The sequence below is a fragment of the Bos taurus genome, chromosome 1 (assembly GCF_002263795.3).
Source record: "Bos taurus isolate L1 Dominette 01449 registration number 42190680 breed Hereford chromosome 1, ARS-UCD2.0, whole genome shotgun sequence".
Taxonomy (NCBI): domain Eukaryota; kingdom Metazoa; phylum Chordata; class Mammalia; order Artiodactyla; family Bovidae; genus Bos; species Bos taurus.
The window spans coordinates 55,531,894-55,554,612 of record NC_037328.1 but is presented as its reverse complement, the minus strand read 5'-3'; the positions used below and the strand labels follow the sequence as shown (position 1 = coordinate 55,554,612).

General features: G+C 37.2%; 1 long non-coding RNA gene across 1 annotated transcript in view; it reads left to right on the top strand.

Moving 5' to 3' along the window:
* Positions 1–19,088, top strand: part of LOC132346265 (uncharacterized) — a 100,800-nt gene extending 81,712 nt beyond the window's left edge. The window contains exons 3-4 of the long non-coding RNA XR_009496048.1: positions 18,703–18,795; positions 19,023–19,088. This is a non-coding gene — a long non-coding RNA (uncharacterized lncRNA). The remainder of the gene's footprint in view (positions 1–18,702; positions 18,796–19,022) is intronic.
* The last annotated feature ends 3,631 nt before the right edge of the window (positions 19,089–22,719 follow it).

Below are 22,719 nucleotides of genomic sequence, written 5' to 3'. Positions count from 1 at the left end.
AGACAAAAGTCTTTGGGTATCTAATCTTTAGGAAATAGAAGTAGTAAATTTCAAAGAGTACCAAATATCTCTATACAAAAAATGCAGTGAATATTCTTTGTCTTATTTGTTTAGCATTGTTTGAATACTTCTAAGAAAGAAATCTAAAGTATACTGTAAATTCAGATGAAGCCAGATGTCATTTCTTTAAGTACCATTTTAGGACTTAGATGATAGCCATATAATATTATGCTTCCTATTAACTTTGGGGAAGAAACAAAATGAAACCATTAATTGTGAATCACTCCCAGCATCACAGGAAAAACTTACATGCCAACTCCGGAAGGTAAAACATTCACTGAAATGGAGACTGATTAAACTGCTCTTTACAGGTAGTTCTGAGCAGAAGAATAACCAGTTGCACACAGGCCTTGTAAAACAAGTAAAAATGATTTCCATCAGGTTCACTACGTATAGGGCTACCCTGATAGTTCAGTTGGTAAAGCATCTGTCTGCAATGCAGGAGACCCCAGTTCCATTCCTGGGTCAGGAAGATCCACTGGAGAAGGGATAGTCTCTCTGCTCCAGTTTTTCTTGGGCTTCCGTTATGGTTCAGCTGGTAAAGAATTTGCCTGCAATGCAGGAGACCTGAGTTTAATCCCTGGGTTGGGAAGATCCTCTGGAGAAGGGAGAGGCTACCCACTCCAGTATTCTGGCCTGGAGAATTCCATGGACTGTATAGTCCATGGGGTCACAAAGAGTCGGACATGACTGAGAGACCTTCACTTTCACTTACACTATGGTATAACATGCTTTGCCAAGCATTTCCTTCATTGATTCAAAGCAAAGAAGTTTCCAAAGAATGCTTCATCTTGTGCTTCTGGTCCCTTTCTGCTTATCTCATCAAAAAACATCTGTTTGTAGTAGCTGTATCCTGGAATATTAAGGTTAGGAACAATATCCAGTTTTTGCCAAAATAAACAGAATGTAATTACAATGATCATTAGTGTTCTTCTCATATGAAGAATTAGATCTTTAAAAGGGTTAAGATGTTTCTCTAAGTATATTTGTTCTAGTCATCCTTGAAATGGAAAATCTGTCAGACCTCTCAAATGCTTGAAATTTCCTCTATAGGGATGAAGGAGTGGAGCCGCAGACTAATCCTTCCTGAGAATTGAGGCACTTTCCTGATCTATTCATCTCTTCTGCTTTCACAATTCTGCCCCCTTTACCCCCAGCTTCAGCCAACAGGCTGTGCAGAACTGCAGTTATTTGGAGATCTGACAGCACAGAAATGAATATCTATGACAACAACTTAGCATAGGGGCTGATTTTGTGCTTTTGCTGACCATGGCAAGTTTCCTTATGTGATTCTGATGCTAATGCATGTTCAGTGCCTGTAAAAAAAGACAGGAGTGTACAGGGAAATCTGCTTTTGATGCAACTACAACAAAAAAAGGAGCGCAATGAAGAGGCCAACCCTATCATCCTTCTCCTTATCTCAAGGTGAAGCAGGGATGTCTCTGCCAGACAGCAGTGATCACAGAGTTGGATCTACTTGTTTTCTTGATCTCAGAAAACAAAATCAGTGTTTCTGCTTTTCTACAGCTCCTGGCATGATGAAGAGAAGAATCTGTCTGTGTGTAAGGGGTGGGTTTGGGCCCTGAGTTGCTGATGTCCTTTTATTTCTTGTCTTCCAAACAGAAACAGCAATTTCCACTTGTCTTTTTATTTTCTTGATGGTGATTGGTGAATTATTATATGACATTATGCATGTGAAAAGTGGGGTACCTTTCTTCTAATGAATAATTAAATTTCATATCTATTTTTAAGATGTGCCTTTACAATTAAGGAATGTGAATAAAAGATTATGACTAGTACAAGGCAGTCTCACTACATTTGCCCCAGATATGACCGTGATAATCAGAGAAACAATATAATAGTGCAGGAAGTCATCATCTCTATTTACTTGGCTATGTCTTCTGAGAGCTGACAATGGTTTTGGACTGAGTCTATTCTCATGCATTGAAAAGGGCTCTGAGATTTGAGATGAAAAGCTCTGTCACTCAGAAGGTTAGGAGAGCAGATGAATTGGGGCAATTTGAGGAAAGCAGAGGAAAATTTCTTTTCCTTCATAAAATGGGAGATAAGGATTTTCCATATAGAGACGATAGAAAGCCTAAATTCAATGATTGCAAAGACCAAATAATTTTCTTTATTCATTCTTTCCTTTATTATTTTATTTATTCACTTATTCACTCCTTCCAAGAAGTATTTATTGAATGCTCTTATTGTGTCAGATATTGTGCTAGAAATGAGAAAAATTAGGAATGGTTGTTACTAATGAAGCTCACACTCTGATAGAGAAGACAGACATATTACAGAATAATTATATACTACTGTATTATATGTATTTGTATAGAGGCAGCTATAAAATACACAGTATAGGAGAACAGAAAATAATCCTTCCTCTGGGTTGGGGTAGAGGGTCACTAGGCAAAACATGACAGAGGCCATCATGTGTCATATGAGTCTTGAAGAATGGATAAGAATGTACACTAAAACTTTAGAACTATCCATGTCTTGTGAATTAGCAGTTTTATTGCTTGGATTGTTAGGATAAATATCCTAAGGAAATAACCAAGAATACACATAAATGCTATTACAATGTAGAAAAACAACAATGACCCACAGTGTAGAATATTAATGTAGCTATTAAAAATTATGTTTAGAACAAGATAAGATAAAAAGTTTTTTATATCTTAGTGTAAAAAAATTAATTACTTGTAAGTTTGTACATTTTATTTCCAAGCGTTTATATATTATACAGAAGTATATTCTGTGTAAGCATCTTTGGAACAACTTCAATGGCCCTTTGGAAAGATGTGTTTCTGTTGATAAGCATGATGTTTGGCTCTGAGATATCTAGGTCCTAATCTCTGGAATGTGTGAATGTTACTTTACGGAACAAAAAGGACTTTGCAGATATGTTTAAGTTAAAGATCTTGAGATGAGGCAAGTATGCTGTACTTTCTGAGTGAGGCCTATATATAATCACAAATGTTCTTATGAGCAAGAGGAATAGGAGGTTTTCCTACAGAGGAGAAGGTGATGTGATGGAAGCAGAGAGAGATTTTAAGATGCTATGCTTCTGGTTTTAAAGATGGAACGGGGGCATGAGCCTAAAAATACAGCTCTAGAACTTGGAAAAAACAAGGAAACAGAGTCTGCCCTGAAGCCTCCAGAGAAAGCTTGTCCCTGTCGGCATGTTGGCTGCAGCCAAATGAACCTGATTTTAGATTTCTGTCCCTACAAAACTATAAGAGAATAACTGTTTTTTTTTAACCATAAATTTGTGGTAATTTATTCTAACAACAATAGACTATCAATAAAACTAGATCTTGTATGTTTCTAATGCATCTCGCTGTTCCAGGGCTCTTTGTGTGTAATTCTTCCCAGGCTGCTTTTTAATCTTGAAATACTAGCCTCCATTCTTCTTTTTTCTTCTCTAAGGAGGGTCCATTTAGATCTTACTTCTTAAGATTCCTTGGAATTTCAACATTTAATGAGTAAAAGAATATAAAGAAAGGCAGAAAGCAGTAGAGCAGAAATGTAGTTTTGTAAGAACTATACATAAAATGAAAAGATTGAATCAAACAACCCTTATGACACATTCAGGTATATTTTTAAATGCAAAGTCCAGCTGTAGTTTTATTCTTTAATATATAGTGATAATCTCTAGTTCTAATCTGTCATGCTAACTTTTGAGAATATTGCTATGTAAACAATTATAAATATAGCTGATTTCTAATCAGTGGATAGCTTGTTTAAAAATATTTTAAAATAATTGTCAGTGTTATGGTTTAATACCAAGAAATTGTAATGATGGAAGCTTGGAGATCACAGATACTGGGGATATAATTTGGATAGACTGGTTGTCTTATATTTTGAATATTTCCATAATATGAATTAAATGAACCTGACTTGCATTCATCTTTAGCTTTATCACTCCTTTCCTTTGAGAGCAAGTGTCTTGCAAGAGATTTCCCTGGTGACTCAGTGGTAAAGAATTTACCAGTTAACGAAGGAGACATGTGTTTGATTCCTGGGTTGGGAAAATCCTCTGTATAAAGAAATGGCAACCCATTCCAGTATTCTTCCCTGGGAGATCGCATGGATAGAGGAGACTGGTGGCCAACAGTCTGTGGAGTGGAAGAGTCGGATACAACTTAGCAACTAATACAAAAACAGCAAGCTCTGCAAGTATATAGTCTGTGCTTCACTGGGTCTCCATTTCCTAATTTTCATTCACTCTTCAGCTCACCAGTCATGAATTTTTGTTTTTTTTTTTCCTGTGGTGGCTACCACAGTGGTTGCCACAATGTAGGTATTTAATAATTGTTTTAAAATCAGTAAAAGCTTTCATCACCTATCTTCCTCCAAGGGAAGAATCCTTTGAGTAATTTGGAGTGTGCCCTTTATTTTTTATTAAAAAAAAAATGTCAAGCAACCTGACTTCTAATGAGGATTAAAAACACAGAAAACTCCACTTTTCAGATATTGCAACCTCAAACTGTTATCAAAAGTATGCTGAGAATGGTGGTGTTTGAAGGGCACATACACAAGGCATTTCTCTAAATTTTCTCTGCTCTCTCAAGAAGAGTTTCCATATCCAGAGGACAGAATGTTTTCCTTTTGGACTATTGTTGTTGGTCAGTCTCTTTGGACTATTGCCTTCACCAAATCAGTCAGTTCAGTTGCTCAGTTGTGTCCGACTCTTTGCAATGCCATGGACTGCAGCATGCCAGGCTTCCCTGTCCATCACCAACTCCTTCACCAAATAATGCTTCGTTATTCTTATGTAACTGGCTTTTGTTGAGCAATGCTTCCCAGGCGGCACTAGTGGTAAAGAACCCACCTGCCAATGCAGGAGACAGAAGAGATGTGTGTTTGATCCCTGGGTTGGGTTGGGAATATCTCCTTGGAGAAGAGAATGGCAACCACTCCAATATTCTTGCCTGGAAGTTCCCATGGACAGAGAAGCCTGATGGGCTATAGTCCACAGGGTTGCAAAGAGTTAGACATGACTGAGTGACTGAGCATGATCCTGGAAAATATGAAACCTGTTACATTTATTATATAAATATTTTGAGAATATTGTGTCCCTATAAAAAGCCTACATGAGAAATTCCTTTATAGAAAGAAGTACTAAAAATGTACTGCTTCCTCTTGGAACTGCTTTGGTTTTACCAATGAAACCTATATCAGTTCAGTTTCTCAGTCATGTCCGACTCTTTGTGGCCCCATGGACTGCAGCATGCCAGGCCTCCCTGTCCATCACCAACTCCCAGAGTTTACTCAAACTTACGTCCATCAAGTCGGTGATGCCATCCAAACATCTCATCCTCTGTCATCTCCTCCTTCCACTTTAAAACTTTCCTAGCATCAAGATCTTTTCAAATGAGTCAGTTCTTCCCATTAGGTGGCCAAAGTGTTGGAGTTTCAGCTTCAGCATCAGTCCTTCCAATGAATATTCAGGACTGATTTCTTTTAGGATAGATTGGCTAGATCTCCTTGCTGTCCAAGGGACTCTCAAGAGTCTTCTCCAATACCACAGTTCAAAAGCATCAATTCTTTGGAGCTCAGCTTTCTTTATAAGTCCAACTCTCACATCCATACATGACTACTATCCATATATGAAAAACCATAGCTTTTAGTAGATAGAACTTTGTTGGCAAAGTAATGTGTCTGCTTTTTAATATGCTGTCTAGGTTGCTCATAGCTTTTCTTCCAAGGAGCAAACATCTTTTAATTTCATGGCTGCAGTCACCATCTCCAGTGATTTTGGAGCTTAAGAAAATAAAGTCTGTCACTGTTTCCATTGTTCCACCATCTATTTGCCATGAAGTGATGGGACCAGATGCCACGATCTTAGTTTTCTGAATGTTGAGTTTTAAACCAACTTTTCCAGTCTCCTCTTTCACTTTCATCAAGAGGCTCTTTAGTTCCTCTTCACTTTCTGCCATAAGGGTGATGTCATCTGCATATCTGAGGTTATTGATATTTCTCCTGGCAATCTTGATTCTAGCTTGTGTTTCATCCAGCCCAGCATTTCTCATGATATACTCTGCATAGAAGTTAAATAAGCAGGGTGACAATATACAGCTTTGACATACTCCTTTTCCTATTTGAAACCAGTCTGTTGTTCCATGTCTGTTTCTAACTGTTGCTTTCTGACCTGAATACAGATTTCTCAAGAGACAAGTAAGGTGGTCTGGTATTCCCATCTCTTGAAGAATTTTCCAGAGTTTGTTGTGGTCCACACAGTCAAAGACTTTGGCATAGTCAATAAAGCAGAAGTAGATGCATTTCTGGGACATTCTTGCTTTTTCAATGACCCAACGGATGTTGGCAATTTGATCTCTGGTGTATAACTCATTCCATTTTTTGCTTATGCTATTAGGAATGCAAATTTGGGTTGCTTTCCTTTAAGCAGCTAGTTACATCTATGACCAAAGTCAGGGATTGTGAAGAAGTTTCATCTTGCACAGCGATCAATTCCTTTTGGGTATCTGGAGCACCATCTGGAGAGTTACGTATGCGGCAGCATGAAAACTTAAAGGGACAAGTGCTACGATCTGTCTCATGGTGATGCTATAAGGGAGGAGGCAGGATTTTGTGCATTTGCTGATTCTGATCCAGGTATCCTGTGTATTAACCTCAGTCTTCATTTTCAACTCTATTTAATTTCCCGTAACTCCAAGTTTTTAAATTTCATTTTTGTCATCATATTCATGTAGGTAATTTTGTATCAATTTCTTTAGATAATTTGTTCCATGGTGTATTTCTGAGTTATATAATAAACTTTACCAAAACTATGGATAACATTTGAAACAGGGCAAGGAATGCTTTCACTGTGTAATATTAAGAAGCTTAATTAACAGAAATAATATAATATTCTATAAGAATAAACACTAATATTACATATGGAATTTAATATATTATATATATTACTTGAAATATACCAACTGCATATAGACATTAACAATACCTACAGGTTTTCAGTCTGCAAAATCTACTCGAATCATCACTTTTATAATTAGTACTCTTAATTTCTTTTCCTAAATAACATAGAGCTATTTTCTTTTTTCTTCTTTTTTTTAGAGCTATTTTCTTCACATTTTCCATCCCTTCAAGTTTTCTAGGACTCATAGATATGGGCTGACTTTTTGAGGAATTATTTATCAGTTTTGTCTGAGTTAAACCAGTTTCATTTTTTCTCACTGTGTCCTTATGACATTCCAGGCCTTGTTCTATGTGCCAGGAATTCAGTAGTGAAGATAGATGTCTGTTGCCCATGCTCTCTTGGGGCTTACAGGCCTATATCCTCTCTCCTTGAGTCAGACCTCTTGGCATTTTGTTTCAGAGAGACATGATGGTGAGTAGCTGTTCCTACTGAACAGAAAAACCTCTGGTACAACTACTATCCCTAATGTCACTGTATTGAGAAGGCCTCACCTCTTATGTTTCTTGTCTCTCATCGTTCTAGCAGCTTACTTTGACTTAGAGGGAAAATTGCTTTTTGCATTTTGTTCAATAGCTAATATATCCATTCAATCAAGCGACACTCTATCTTTGCCAATTATATCCATAAATTTAACATGTTTGTGGTTTGGAGGCAGAATATCAATAACAAATTTTTAATAAATACCTAACATCCTATGGGCATGCCTTTTCTACTGGTATATAACATAGATCTATAAAATACACACAGATCTACTCAGCTCCTAGAAACTGATAATCTGTTTAGCACAAAGCTGCAAATTTCAAATTGATCTCTTGTCTTTGTTTTTCCTTTTCCCTTTGCCTTCTTTCTGCACTCTTTCTTTCTCTTTTACTACTCTGGCACTAAGCGATATTTACATCAATAGATTAAATTTATATGTCCTGTGATATCAAGCCTTTAGCAGAGTATTCATTTTGGTGTCCTTCAGTCACTGTCTGCTTTTGTTCTTACAGAAAAACCATAGAACTTTTTGCCTTACATGATGGTGTCAACTTTTGCTTGAAAATTTATAGTTAGAGCTAATTAATACTGCTGGTGGCTGGAGGCATTTCTCCTCTCATGGCCATTATGTTGAACTTGGTCAATGTGATAGCTGTGATGAAACCAGGAGGCTGTTAAAAAGAAATAACAAAAAACTTGACTCATTAAAACATTTCCAGCCATAAATTTAATTTAAAAAGATGCCTTAACTTCTTATTAAACTTTGATATGCTATTCCATCAGGCTTGGGGATTTATTTTATTCTAAATCTCTGCTGAAACAGCTTCTGAGATATGTTTGATTCAATCTAGGATTACTACGTAAAAAGGGCATTTGGTCTACGATACTTTTAGGAGAGTTGGCTTCTTAAAAGATCACTTTTTTTAGCTGACTGTGAGTTGCTGAGTCCCCCCAAGCCTTCCCAGGTGAGTTACATCTGTTGTGGGACATAAAAATTTGCCAGGCTCCATGAGAAACAGGAATGCAGTTGATGAAGGAAGCAGCAAACCTAAATTCTGAAGGTTAGAATCCTTAGCTGAAGTCCACATCAACTATTTTAAATACCATGACAAGGCTCTCCAGATTGGCTCTTGTAAACTTTGCTAAAGTGGTCTAGGACTCTCCCCAGCTTATTACTACTTCATAAAAACAAAGTCAGCCATACAGGAGTCCAGTGCGCTGCGGACTCTCTTGGTTAATAATTGTTCAAGACCACAACTACAGTTTGCTCACTCAACTTCCTACTGTCCAAATTTCACTCAGTGTCCTGTGACACTTGGAGGAAACCTCAGAGTCTTGCCCTTTCCTTTCTCTTAGATGTTTTCATAGTTGGGATCATCAGTGTTTTCAGCTGGAGGAGCAACAGAGTGTGAGGTGGCTTTAAGGTTAATGTGCTGTATATGTCAGCTATCTGTTCTCACTATGAACTCTGGCTCAGTACACCCTCTATCCCACTTGCCCACAGCTGTCATTACCACAGTGATGGGAAAGATCTAGAAAGACTACTTGGCTCAGTTTCGTGCCTTCAGCAAAGTCATGGTCCCACTCTGCAGAGTCCCCCAAGAGCCCACTCTGGAGAAGAAGCCCTGAAGGATGATTTCCAGCAGCAGCACAATTGGCTGAATTGCAATACCAAGGGAATCTTACTTGGCTTTGGGGCTTTTCACTTTTCTCCTGAGACCCTTTCCCATCTTCTCATCTTCCTTTCCTCCATTCCCTATTGATGATGTTCTCTAAATGATGGGAATACATCATTTTTTTGTCTACTCAGGGTCTCCATCGCTATTTCATTTCCTTAAGCTCTATTTTTTTTTCTTTTTAAAATTTAATTTTATTGAGATCTAATATACTTTTAACATTGTGTTCATTTTAGGCACATGGCATAACAATTTGATGTATGTATATATTATGAAATGATTACCATGGTAAGTTTGGTTGATATCTATCAGCTCATATAGTTACAATTTTTTTTCCTGTGATAAGAAATTTTACAATTTACTCTCGTAACAACTTTCAAAGTTACAACACAGTATTGCCAAGTATAGTCATCATGCTGTATTGTTATATCCCCAAACTTACCTCACAACTGGAAGTTTGCGCTTTTGACCACCTTCACCCATTTTGACCAACCTCTTCACCTCTCACCACTGGCCACCATCACTCTGTTCTCTGTATCTATGAATTCAGTTTTGCTTTATCATTCGACTCCACATGTAAATGAAATCATAAGTTTATGTCTGTCTCTGACTTATTTCACTTAGCTCAATACCCTTAGGATTCATCCATGTTGTCACAAATGACAGGACTTTCTTTTTTTTTAATGACTAAATAATATTCTATTGTATGTGTATGTGTATACCACATTTTCTATATCTACGTACTTACTGATGGACCCAGATCATTTCCATGCCTTGGTCATTGTCAATAATACTGCAGTGATTATGAAGTTTTCTATCACTTTTTGAGTTAGTGTTTTTGTTTTCTTTGGATAAATATCCAGAAGTAGAATTGTCGGATCCTACTGTAGTTCTGATAGTTCTATTATTTATTTTTTTCAGTTCAGTGACTGTTTATTGAATAGCTCCTATATGACTATATCCTGGGTTCCAGGGATACATAGATAAATGAATGGTCTCTGACTTGGGCTCTAATTTTTAATGTTAGTGTGTATTAAAATCATTTAGAGTGATTGTTAAAGAAATTCAGGATGCGAGTTACCTTGGGAAAGTGTTGAGGGAAATAGAATGCAGAAAAAACATTCAATTTAAAATGGGGGAAAAAAACATACACAGACACTTTACTGAGGAGGATATATGGTAGCTAGAATGGTACTGTCTTCCATAGAAAATGGCTTGGCAGTTTCTTTCAAAACTAAAAGTGGGCTTATTATAAGCCCTGGCAATTGTATTTGTAGACATTTGTCCAAGATAAATTAAAACTTATTTTCACACAGAAACTTGTATACAAATGTTTCTATACACTAATTCATAATAACCCAAACTGAAAAGTACCCAGATGTCCTTCAATGGGTCAGTGGTTAAACAAGGTAGGACATCCACATCATGGAATATGATTCAGTAATAAAAGGAACAGTTTATTCATGCACATGATAAGTTGGCTAGACAGACCCCAAAAAAATTCCACTGAGTGAAAAAGCTAATTAATACTTCATGACTCCATCACTGTAGTATTTGTGAAGTAATATAATTACAGAGATGATGAACAGACTTTTGCTTTACAGTGACTGGGAACTTGGCGAAAAGGGAATGAGTAGGTCTATACCCGTAGTAACCTGAGTGAGTCTTGTATTACTCCAGCTGAGTATCTTGATTGGGTGGTGATTGTGTAAAGTTATATGTTTGATACAATTGTGAAGCAATAGAATCACAAATGCACACATACACAGTGCATGTGCAATTGGTGAAAATAAGCTCTGTGGACTATACCAAGGTTATTTTATTGATTTTAACATTGAAATATAATTGTATACAATAGTATGAGATAGGCTGGAGAAGTATGCATGAGATTTCCCTCTACATTTCTTTGCAAACTTTCATAAATTTAGAATCTTTTATAAAAATTTAAAAATTAATTTTAGGCTCATTGCAATACAAAGGGAGGATTTTTATGAGTGAGAGCATCAGGAGCTAGAATTCACTGGAGGGCCATATTCAAGTGCTAGTTAGCAGACAACCCCAGAAAGTCATCTCAGATCATCCAATGCCCATTTAACCTGCAGACTTGTCAGTTAAATAAATGCATACCCTCTGTGCTGATTGGAGAAGGAAATGGCAACCCACTCCAGTGTTCTCGCCTGGAGAATCCCAGGGATGGGGGAGCCTGGTGCGTTGCAGTCCATGGGGTCGCTAGGAGTCGGACACTACTGAGCAACTTCACTTTCACTTTTTACTTTCATGCATTGGAGAAGGAAATGGCAACCCACTCCAGTGTTTTGCCTGGAGAATCGCAGGGATGGGGGAGCCTGGTGGGCTGCCATCTATGGGGTCGCACAGAGTCGGACACAACTGAAGTGACTTAGCAGCATGTTGCTTAGATTTAGTGGTTGCTCTCTAAAAGAATTAATATGAACCATGAAACAGGTAAGATCTATTTTCATCATAAAATCAATTCCTACTGTGCCTACTTAAATGCCCAAAGAAGACAAAGGTGACACCTTACATTTATCTGCATTTGCCATGATTTTTGATAGTATGCTCGGTATATGGTGATATTCAGGAAATACTGATTGCTTTCTGAATATTTATAGTTACCAAACTCAAGCTCATTTTGATAAAATTATTCCCAAATCCTTTATCTCATATGACATCAGTAATGTTGAAAATTCCTGATTGTGAGGTAGTAATGGATCTTACTCTTAAAGCTTGGGAACACCCCATGTTCAAGACATATTAATAAATATGATAAATTTGTTCCAAAATTAATGTCCTCATTTTTTCTGATGAATTGGTATACTCTGTGAACATTTTTCAAAAAATGTGAATACATAACCATCACTTTTCCATTTCTCTCTTGGCAGTTATGACATTCAGTGCCAAGTTTAATGTCCAGTAATGCCAAGTTTCATGTGTTTTTGCTACTGAAACCAATCTTCCCACTTACACTCTATATTTTTAATCAATCAACAGTTTAATTGATAAATTAATAATTTAAAGTTTTCATTAGTCAATTACATGAATTTCAGAACATACAACACTTTGTTTTCTATTAACGTTTTCTGTAAAGTTTTAAGTAAATTTTTAAAGTAAATTTAACTGAAGGATAACATAGATACAGAAAAGTGCATAAGTATACATCTTAATACATACAAAAAGAGCATTTCAATTAAACTACTATTCTCATCAGGAAATACAGCATTGCGGTCACAGCAAGAATTCATCTTGGTCCACTACCCAGTCACTATTTATCACTCTCCAAAGGAAATCTCTCAAACGTTTTCACTAATTCTAATCCCACAATTAGGTTTGCATGTTTTTGAACTTTGTATAGATAGAATCATACTATATGTTCTCATTTTTGACTGTCTTATTTCGATCAATCTTATGTATATTTGTTCATCCATGTGACAGTGAATAGCAAAAGCTAATTTATTTGTTATTGTGCAGTATTCCTTTGGAGAAGGCAATGGCAACCCACTCCAGTACTCTAGCCTGGAAAAATCCCATGGACAGAGGAGCCTGGTAGGCTGCAGTCTATGGGGTCGCTAGGAGTTGGACATGACTCAGCTATTTCACCTTCACTTTTCACTTTCATGCATTGGAGAAGGAAATGGCAACCCACTCCAGTGTTCTTGCCTGGAGAATCCCAGGGACAGCAGAGCCTGGTGGGCTGCCGTCTATGAGGTCCCGCGGAGTCAGACACGACTGAAGCGACTTAGCAGCAGCAGCAGCAGCAGCGCTATTCCTTATATAGATATGCCACCATTTGTTTACCTATTATACTTTTAACAGAAATTTATGATGTCGCACAGTTAAGTATTACTAAGAATAACACTGATAGGAACATTAGGGTACATACTTTTATAAACATATTTTTGAATTGCTATGGGACATATACTCAGGAATGAAATAACAAAATCAAAGTTCAGTTCAGTCACGCGTTTGTGTCTGACTCTTTGCGACCCCATGAATCGCAGCACACCAGGCCTCCCTGTCCATCACTAACTTCTGGAGTTCACTCAAACTCAAGTCCATCGAGTCAGTGATGCCATCCAGCCATCTCATCCTCTGTCGTCCCCTTCTCCTCCTGCCCCCAATCCCTCCCAGCATCAGAGTCTTTTCCAGTGAGTCAACTCTTCGCATCAGGTGGCCAAAGTACTGGAATTTCAGCTTTAGCATCATTCCTTCCAAAGAAATCCCAGGACTGATCTCCTTCAGAATGGACTGGTTGGATCTCCTTGCAGTCCAAGACACTCTCAAGAGTCTTCTCCAACACCACAGTTCAAAAGCATCAATTCTTTGGTGCTCAGCCTTCTTCACAGTCCAACTGTCACATCCATACATGATCACAGGAAAAACCATAGCCTTGACTAGATGAACCTTTGTTGGCATAGTAATGCCTCTGCTTTTGAATATGCTATCTAGATTGGTCATAACTTTCCTTCCAAGGAGTAAGGGTCTGTTAATTTCATGGCTGCAATCACCATCTGCAGTGATTTTGGAGCCCAATAAATAAAGTCTGCCACTGTTTCCACTGTTTCCCCACCTATTTCCCATGAAGTAATGGGACCAGATGCCATGATCTTAATTTTCTGACTGTTGAGCTTTAAGCCAACTTTTTCACTCTCCTCTTTCACCTTCATCAAGAGCCTTTTGAGTTCCTCTTCATTTTCTGCCATAAGGGGGGTGTCATCTGCATATTTGAGATTATTGATATTTCTCCCGGCTATCTTGATTCCAGCTTGTGCTTCTTCCAGCCCAGCATTTCTCATGATGTACTCTGCATAGAAGTTAAATAAGCACGGTGACAATATACAGCCTTGACATACTCCTTTTCCTATTTGGAACCAGTCTGTTTTTCCTTGTCCAGTTCTAACTGTTGCTTCCTGACCTGCATATAGGTTCCTCAAGAGGCAGGTCAGGTGGTCTGGTATTACCATCTCTCCATCTTTTTCAGAATTTTCCACAGTTTATTGTGATCCACACAGTCAAAGGCATTGGCATAGTCAAGAAAGCAGAAATAGATGTTTTTCTGGAACTCTCTTGCTCTTTCCATGATCCAGCGGATATTGGCAATTAGATCTCTGGTTCCTCTGCCTTCTCTAAATCCAGCTTGAACATCTGGAAGTTCACATTTCACGTATTGCTGAAGCCTGGCTTGGAGAATTTTGAGCATTACTTTACTAGCATGTGAGATGAGTGCAATTGTGCGGTAGTTTGAGCATTCTTTGGCATTGCCTTTCTTTGGGATTGGAATGAAAACGGACCTTTTCCAGTCCTGTGGCCACTGCTGAGTTTTCCAAATTTGCTGGCATATTGATGCAGCACTTTCACAGCATCATCTTTCAGGATTTGAAATAGCTCAACTGGAATTTCATCAGCTCCACTAGCTTTGTTCGTAGTGATGCTTTCTAAGGCCCACTTGACTTCACATTCCAGGATGTCTGGCTCTAGGTGAGTGATCATACCATCGTGATTATCTTTCTTTGTATAGTTCTTCTGTGTATTCTTGCCACCTCTTCTTAATATCTTCTGCTTCTGAAAGGTCCATACTATTTCTGTTTTTTATCGAGCCCATCTTTGCATGAAATGTTCCCTTGGTATCTCTAATTTTCTTGAAAAGATCTCTAATGTTTCCCATTCTGTTGTTTTTCTTTATTTCTTTGCATTGATTGCTGAGGAAGGCTTTCTTATCTCTCCTTGCTATTCTTTGAAACTCTGCATTCAGATGCCTATATCTTTCCTTTTCTCCTTTGTTTTCACTTCTCTTCTTTTCACAGTTATTTGTAAGGCCTCCTCAGACAGCCACTTTGCTTTTTTGCATTTCTTTTCTGTGCAGATGGTCTTGATCCCTGTGTCCCATACAATGTCAGGAACCTCTGTCCATAGTTCATTAGGCACTCTGTCTATCAGATCTAGTCCCTTAAATCTATTTCTCACTTCCACTGTATAATCATAAGGGATTTGATTTAGGTCATACCTGAATGGTCTAGTGGTTTTCCCTACTTGTCTGAATTTGGCAATAAGGAGTTCATGATCTGAGCCACAGTCAGCTCCTGGTCTTGTTTTTGCTGACTGTATAGAGCTTCTTCATCTTTGGCTGCAAAGAATGTAATCAATCTGATTTTGGTGTTGACCATCTGGTGATGTCCATGTGTAGAGTCTTCTCTTGTGTTGTTGAAAGAGGGTGTTTGCTATGACCAGTGCATTCTTCTTGGCAAAACTCTATTAGCCTTTGCCCTGCTTCTTCCGTATTCCAAGGCCAAATTTGCCTGTTATCCCAGGTGTTTCTTGACTTCCTACTTTTGCATTCCAGTCCCCTATAATGAAAAGGACACCTCTTTTGGGTGTTAGTTCTAAAAGGTCTTGCAGGTCTTCATAGAACCGTTCAACTTCACCTTCTTCAGCATTACTGGTTGGGGCATAGACTTGGATTACTATGATATTGAATGGTTTGCCTTGGAAACAAACAGAGATCATTCTGTCGTTTTTGAGATTGCATCCAAGTACTGCATTCTGGACTCTTTTGTTGATCATGATGGCTACTCCATTTCTTCTAAGGGATTCCTGCCCGCAGTAATAGATATAATGGTCATCTGAGTTAAATTCACCCATTCCAGTCCATTTTAGTTCATTGATTCCCAGAATGTGGACATTCACTCTTGCCATCTCCTGTTTGACCACTTCCAATTTGCCTTGATTCATGGACCTGGCATTCCAGGTTCCTATGCAATATTGCTCTTTACAGCATTGGACCTTGCTTCTATCACCAGTCACATCCACAACTGGGTATTGTTTTTGCTTTGGCTCCATCCCTTCATTCTTTCTGGAGTTATTTCTCCACTGATCTCCTGGAGCATACTGGGCACCAACCAACCTGGGGAGTTCCTCTTTCAGTATCCTATCATTTTGCCTTTCATACTGTTCATGGGGTTCTCAAGGCAAGAATACTGAAGTGGTTTGCCATTCCCTTCTCTAGTGGACCACATGACCTGCCCATCTTGGCTGGCCCCACAAGACATGGCTTAGTTTCATTGGATTAAACAAGGCTCTGGTCCATGTGATTAGATTGAGTAGTTTTCTGTGATTATGGTTTCAGTGTGTCTGCCCTCTGATGCCCTCTCACAATACCTACCGTCTTACTTGGGTTTCTCTTACCTTGGACGTGGGGTATCTCTTCACAGCTGCTGCAGCAGAGCGGAGCTGCTGCTCCTTACCTTGGACGAGTGGTATCTCCTCACTGCCACCCCTCCTGACCTGAACAAAATCAAAGGGACACCTCAAAAAATCAGATTGTCATTCAGATGGATTCAGTTTAAAGAAACATTTCTGAGAATTTATTATGGTTGAAACCAAAAATGAAATTTGTATATAGGGAAATTCATGTATAGGAAAATTAAAATACAGGGACAAATATTTAATCCAGGGCATTTTCCACTGATGCTCTAAACTTAATGGTTAACTCAACAACAGAGCTCACATTTGTGACTTTATTTACTAGAGTATGATGTTACCACTCAATAGAAAAAAATTGTATGGATAAAAAGGAAAAAATGGAGAATGTAGTGGATTAAGTTTTATATGGAATTTCTGAGTTAAGGAAGGCTTCCAATGAAGACCAAAATCTAAAACCCTTGGATCTGGGTGTATTGGGATGTAAAGAAGGTAGACAAAGACAGAAAGGAAAGTATAGCTAAAGGGAACATAAGCTTAAATGCTTAAGATTTTCTCTACTTGACCATTTTCTCCAAGTTTAAGAAATCTTTAGTAACTACATTTACCTAAGAGCTTTAAAAACTAGAACTGGGAGAAAAAAGTCTGTAATTGCTGTAGCAGGAATCACCAGTTAGCATGTCTGTAAGTACCTGCAAGTAGCAAAAAAGTATGGATTAGACTTAGAACAGTGGTGAACTGGAGAAAATATACCCAATAAAATATTTTTCTATGAACCAAATTCAGCTGGTGAACCAACCACTTCCCACTCCCTGCTTCATTTTTTAAATTGAAGAAGAGTTGATTTACAATATTGTGTTAATTACTGTTGTACAGCAAAGTGATTCACTTATCCATATATAATAATAACAAAATACATACATATATAATATAATATAACATTCTTTTTAGAATATTCTTTTCCATTGTTGTTTATCATAGGATATTGAATATAGTTTCTTGTGCTGTACAGTTAGGACCCTGTTTATCCATTCTACTTATAATAGATTTCATCTGCTAACCTCAGCCTCCCACTCCATCCCTCCATCAACACCCTCCCTTGGCAACCACCAGTCTTTTCTTTATGTCCGTGATTCTGTTTCTGTTTCATAGATAGGTTCATTTGTGTCACATTTTAGATTTCACCTATAAGTGATATCATATGATATTTGTCTTTCACTTTATGACTTACTTCCCTTAGTATGATAATTTTCAGATGTATCCAAGTTGCTGCAAATGGCATTATTTCATTCATTTTTACAGCTGAGTAGTATTCCACTGTATATATGCTGCTGCTGCTGCTAAGTCGCTTCAGTCATGTCTGACTCTGTGCAACCCCATAGATGGAAGCCCACCAGGCTTCCATGTCCCTGGGATTCTCCAGGCAAGAACACTGGAGTGGGTTGCCATTTCCCTCTCCAATGCATGAAAGTGAAGTCGCTCAGTCGTGTCTGACTCTAGCGACCCCATGGACTGCAGCCTACCAGGCTCCTCCATCCATGGGATTTTCCAGGCAAGAGTACTGGAGTGGGGTGCCATTGCCTTCTCCATGTATATATGCTCACATCTTTTTTATCCATTAATCTATTGGTAGACATTTAGGTTGTTTCCATGCCTTAGCTATTGTGAATAGTGCTGCTATGAACATAAAAGTGCATATATCTTTTTGAATTATAGTTTTGTCTGGATATATGCCAGGAGTGGGATTGCTGGATCATATGGTAATTCTATTTTTATTTTTCTGAGGAACCTCTATATTATTTTCCATAGTGGCTGTACCAATTTATATTCCCACCAACCTACTGCCTGATTTTAATAATTATTATTTTATTTTGGAAGAATGCAGTTATAACAGCTATAGATTATTTCTTCTGAGCTGAAGGGAAATCTTCATGGGCATGCTACTATGTAAAATTCAATATTCACAATATTGGAGGCTAAAGAAGGAAGCAGTAAATTACTTCTCTTGTTGATTTACTGCCAAAGTCAGCTTCAGGTAATTTATGGAGTCTTCCAGATAGTCAGATATCTCAAAGATGTTTTTGACTAGACAAGATAAGAGTGTAAGATACTATTAAAAAAAAAAAAAAGATAAAACATTAAAGACTGGTGTTTTGGGAAGTATTAGGAATACCTGGACTTTTCAAGAAGGTAACTTGGCACCGTTTGACAGTTAACATTCCATGAGGCTGCATTTGAATCAGGTCTGGAAATACATTTGTTTGGCATTCTTGGAGGCATATCCAAGAAAAGAGACCTTTTCAGTTTCGTTTTCTTTCTTTCCTTAAGCAATCTACGGTAGATACATGGACATCTGAGAGCTGTAAATGCTTAGTGCATAATCCAAAACCTGGCACAGATTTTCAAAGAGGAGGTTTTACTGTAAGTACTGAGCTCAGATATTCTTTTGTACTTCCCCAGCTATTCTCCTCCTAATCTGTCAGGTTCCCAGAATAGAGAGGTAATTGCCTGACATCTCTTTTAATTCCACTGCATTCTCCATTTTTTTTCTTTTTATCTCTTTCCTATTATCAAGTTTTTCCAGGATCTTATTGTAAGTCACAATGAAATTAATGGCAGACTTTCTTTTCACAAATGTTTCCTTACAGTGAAAGTTTGAATGGACCCAGCAGTTGTTAATATCACAAATAAAGAGCCATTTGAGGACTTTTGTGAAACGGTATTGTGATTTCCTTGTGTGTATTTGTTGCCTTTGATGTTTCAAATTCTTTTGTATAATATCGATATCTTCACCACACAGTTTTTTTCATTGAGTGGAAACATCATACTTTAGTAAATAAAGCCACAGGCCACAAGCATGAGCTGTATTGTTCAATTAACCACCAGTTTAAGAGCATCAGTAGAAAATACCCCTGGATTAAATTCATGACTTTGTATTTTAATTTTCCTGTACCTGAATTTCCCTATATACAAATTTCACTTTAGGTTTCAACCATAAATAAATTCCAAGAAATGTTTCTTTAAAATTAAAGGCATCTGAACAACAAGTATTCTGATGTTTTTTTTTTTTTAAATGTCACTTCCAAGTTGGAAATTTTGATTTTTGGGTGTGAGCTGTGCTATTGAGTATGGGAGGCTGTACCATTTGGTGCAGTGATTTTCCATGACATCCCATGGCCCTGCCAAATGTGAAAGTTGTAGTATTCAATATCTTCAGACTGAAAGTTAACTTAGTATTGAGACTTGCAGTACTGGCACTTCAAAAACCCAGATGGGCTGCAGAGTCTTACAAAGTTTAACATTTTCTGACCTTCTGTGGTTGAAAAAGAATTGGACTGGAAGCCAGAATATGTGGGTTCTAGTCCTGGCTCTGTTACTAACCAGCTGTGTAATTTTGGACAAGTCAATTTTCCTCTATAATCCAGGCTTTTCTCTATTATATAATGAAGAAGTTAGACTAAAATGATTTTGCAGTCACTTCCGATCTAACCGTTATGCAAGTGATCTCTGGGTTCAAATCCTAGATTTATTACTTGTCTCAAGCCTGCAAGGGTGAATTAGTTTCTCTGTTCCTCAGTAAATGAGTACTACTGGTAGGTGAGCATGATAATAGGGCAGTGTGATGAGTAAATGAGTCATGTGCAGAGATGCACACAGTTAGTGTTCAATAAAGGGTGGCTATTATTATTGTGAGTCAGGTCTAGCAAACTGAACACTGAATTTGAATCACATCACTTGTATCTGAGGCCTGCATTCTCCATTGACTGTGTGACCTTCTAAGAAGTCATTTAATTTTGAAAGAAATAACTGCACTTTTTTCAAACTCCCCAACTTAAGATAAATTAGTATCAATAATCAAAAAAATCTGAGCCTCTAGAAGTTTATGTGCTATACAAGCAAAGAAATTATGATGTCATTCCTATCTATGCTATTTTTTTTAATTTATTGGAGTATATTTGATTTACAATCTTGTGTTAGTTTCAGGTGTACAGCAAATTGAATCAGTTATGCATATACATATATTCATACTTTTTTAGATTCTTTTCTGTATAGGTCATTACAGAGTACTGAGTATTGAGTATACTCTGTAATGATCCTGTACTCCACAGTAGGTCCTTATTAGTTACCTATTTTACATATAGTAGTATGTATATTCTAATCCCAATCTCATCTCCTAATTTATCCTTCCAAGCCGCTAATAACCATTGGTTTGTTTTCTACATCTGTGACTTTATTTCTGTTTTGTATATAAGTTCATTTGTACCACCTTTTTTTTTTCAGATTTTACATATAGGTGATATCATACTGTATTTGTCTTTCTTTGACTTAGTAAGACAATATCTAGATCCATTTATGCAGCTGTAAATGTCATTATTTCATTCTTTTTTATGGCTGAGTAATATTCCATTGTATATATGTATCATATTTTTATGTTCCCTAAACACATTTCTTCCTCAGGGTTCCAGTATAGCTGAGTCACATTTCATTGCAGAGAGGCTGTGTGGGGGTGGTTAGAAGCACAAATTATTCTATAGATCTTGAAAGTTTTTCTTTTTACTAAATATAGTGGCACTTCTAACTTAAGACTAAAGTTAACTTTGTTTTGACTAAAAACAGAAATCTAAGGCTATTTTTTTTTTCTTTTTTTCTTCATTCTTGTGTTGATTTCTACCCACCTAGCCATGCACTTCAGGTAAATTTTATGACATCTCTTTGGCTCTGAAGAAAGCCTTGGTCCCTCCCTTAGTTTCTGCTTCAATGGCAGATGCCTATTTGGGTTTCTGTTGAATATACAGAGTAAATAGGCAAGGATAGCTTTGAAAAAAATTTAGTTACATGGCTATTTATATGCAGAGAATACAGAACATTTTATAATGGAAAAGCAACAACTTCCTAATCCATCCTTTCCATTCCCAGCTCCACTCCTCAGAAACAACTATTTGTTCCCATTTCTCTACTGAGTTCATCTGGTGATGTCTCTATAATCCTATAACCATGCTACTATACTGCTCAAAATATCAACTTTAGAAATGACTTAAAATTATCTCCTACTATATGAAATGCAAATTTTCTCATTCACCCATTTCTGTCTCCAACTTGTTGCTGATATATATTTTTGCCACTGTCCATTTTTTCACTTCAATTTCTATTCACATAATTTAAATATTTATTTCTTATTCCATAAATCATATACAATACTTTGTTCTCCACTTTGGAAGAAGAGGATATATTTCATCTGTCTATTCTTATCACATCTATCTGGAAACTCATAATGAACTATGCACAGTCAAGTTTGATGATTTCTGTGATTTGTCCATAGATTGATCTTAAAATTAAAAAAAAAAAAGTGCTTACATCATTATGAGAAGTATGCTTTGTTCACTATATACCCAAGTAGTTTATAATGATAACATATGCTTTTCTTCAGTTCCAGGGTCACAGCCCTTATGACTCACAAAATAGTCTAATTTGTACGAAATTCAAGGTTTTTTTTTTAATATATATTTCACCAATCATTCAAATTCATGCTGCTGTATTACAGTTTGCCTTTTATTTGGACCATGCCTTTTTTGCACAGTTATATTTCTCTTCCTGGAATTCTGACTGCTTTATTTATTTATTTATTTTCAGTTTTTGCAATTGTAGGATTTCCCAAAGTATCTTGGATGAATATTAAAAGTCTAATATTCTCTTGGTCAGAAGTGTGGGACTATCTCTCAAATCACTGTGTCTATACACAAGTATGAAAAAAAAAAAGAAAACTTGTGTTTTACTGCTCTGGTAACTGAATGCTGTGGAAAGCTAGGGAGCCATGTTCAAAAACAATATATGAGAGTTGTGCTTGAACTCTGGACTCTGCTTGAATCTTGTTACCAAGATGACTGAATACTGCATTACTTGCTGTGGGTACCATCACCACTGTATCAAAAATGGCTTTATAACTTTGAGCCATTTATTTCTGAGAGGTTGAAGGTGAAAATAAATTCCAGGAGACACCACTGTGAAATCTTTGGTGCTAGAGCAATTACAGTAATAACAAGATTCATAGAGGGCTTGCTGTTAGTTCATGAGGTAGCTGTACCAATATTTTTGTCTCTTGAGACTTTTGAACTCTAATTACTGTGGGCACAAGCATGGGGAGCATACTTACCTCTCATCTATGAGGTCTTTGTTCATCTTGAATCTTTCCAGATTGTCGAATTGAAAGACCTCTGAGAAGAAACTGGTGATGAATTAGATGAAGATCACAGCTGGCTGATGCATAATTGCCACTTGAATATGAGGGACATTTAAACATATTAAAACTGCCAGATGGTATGTTGTTCAGATTGATATGCTGTGGGA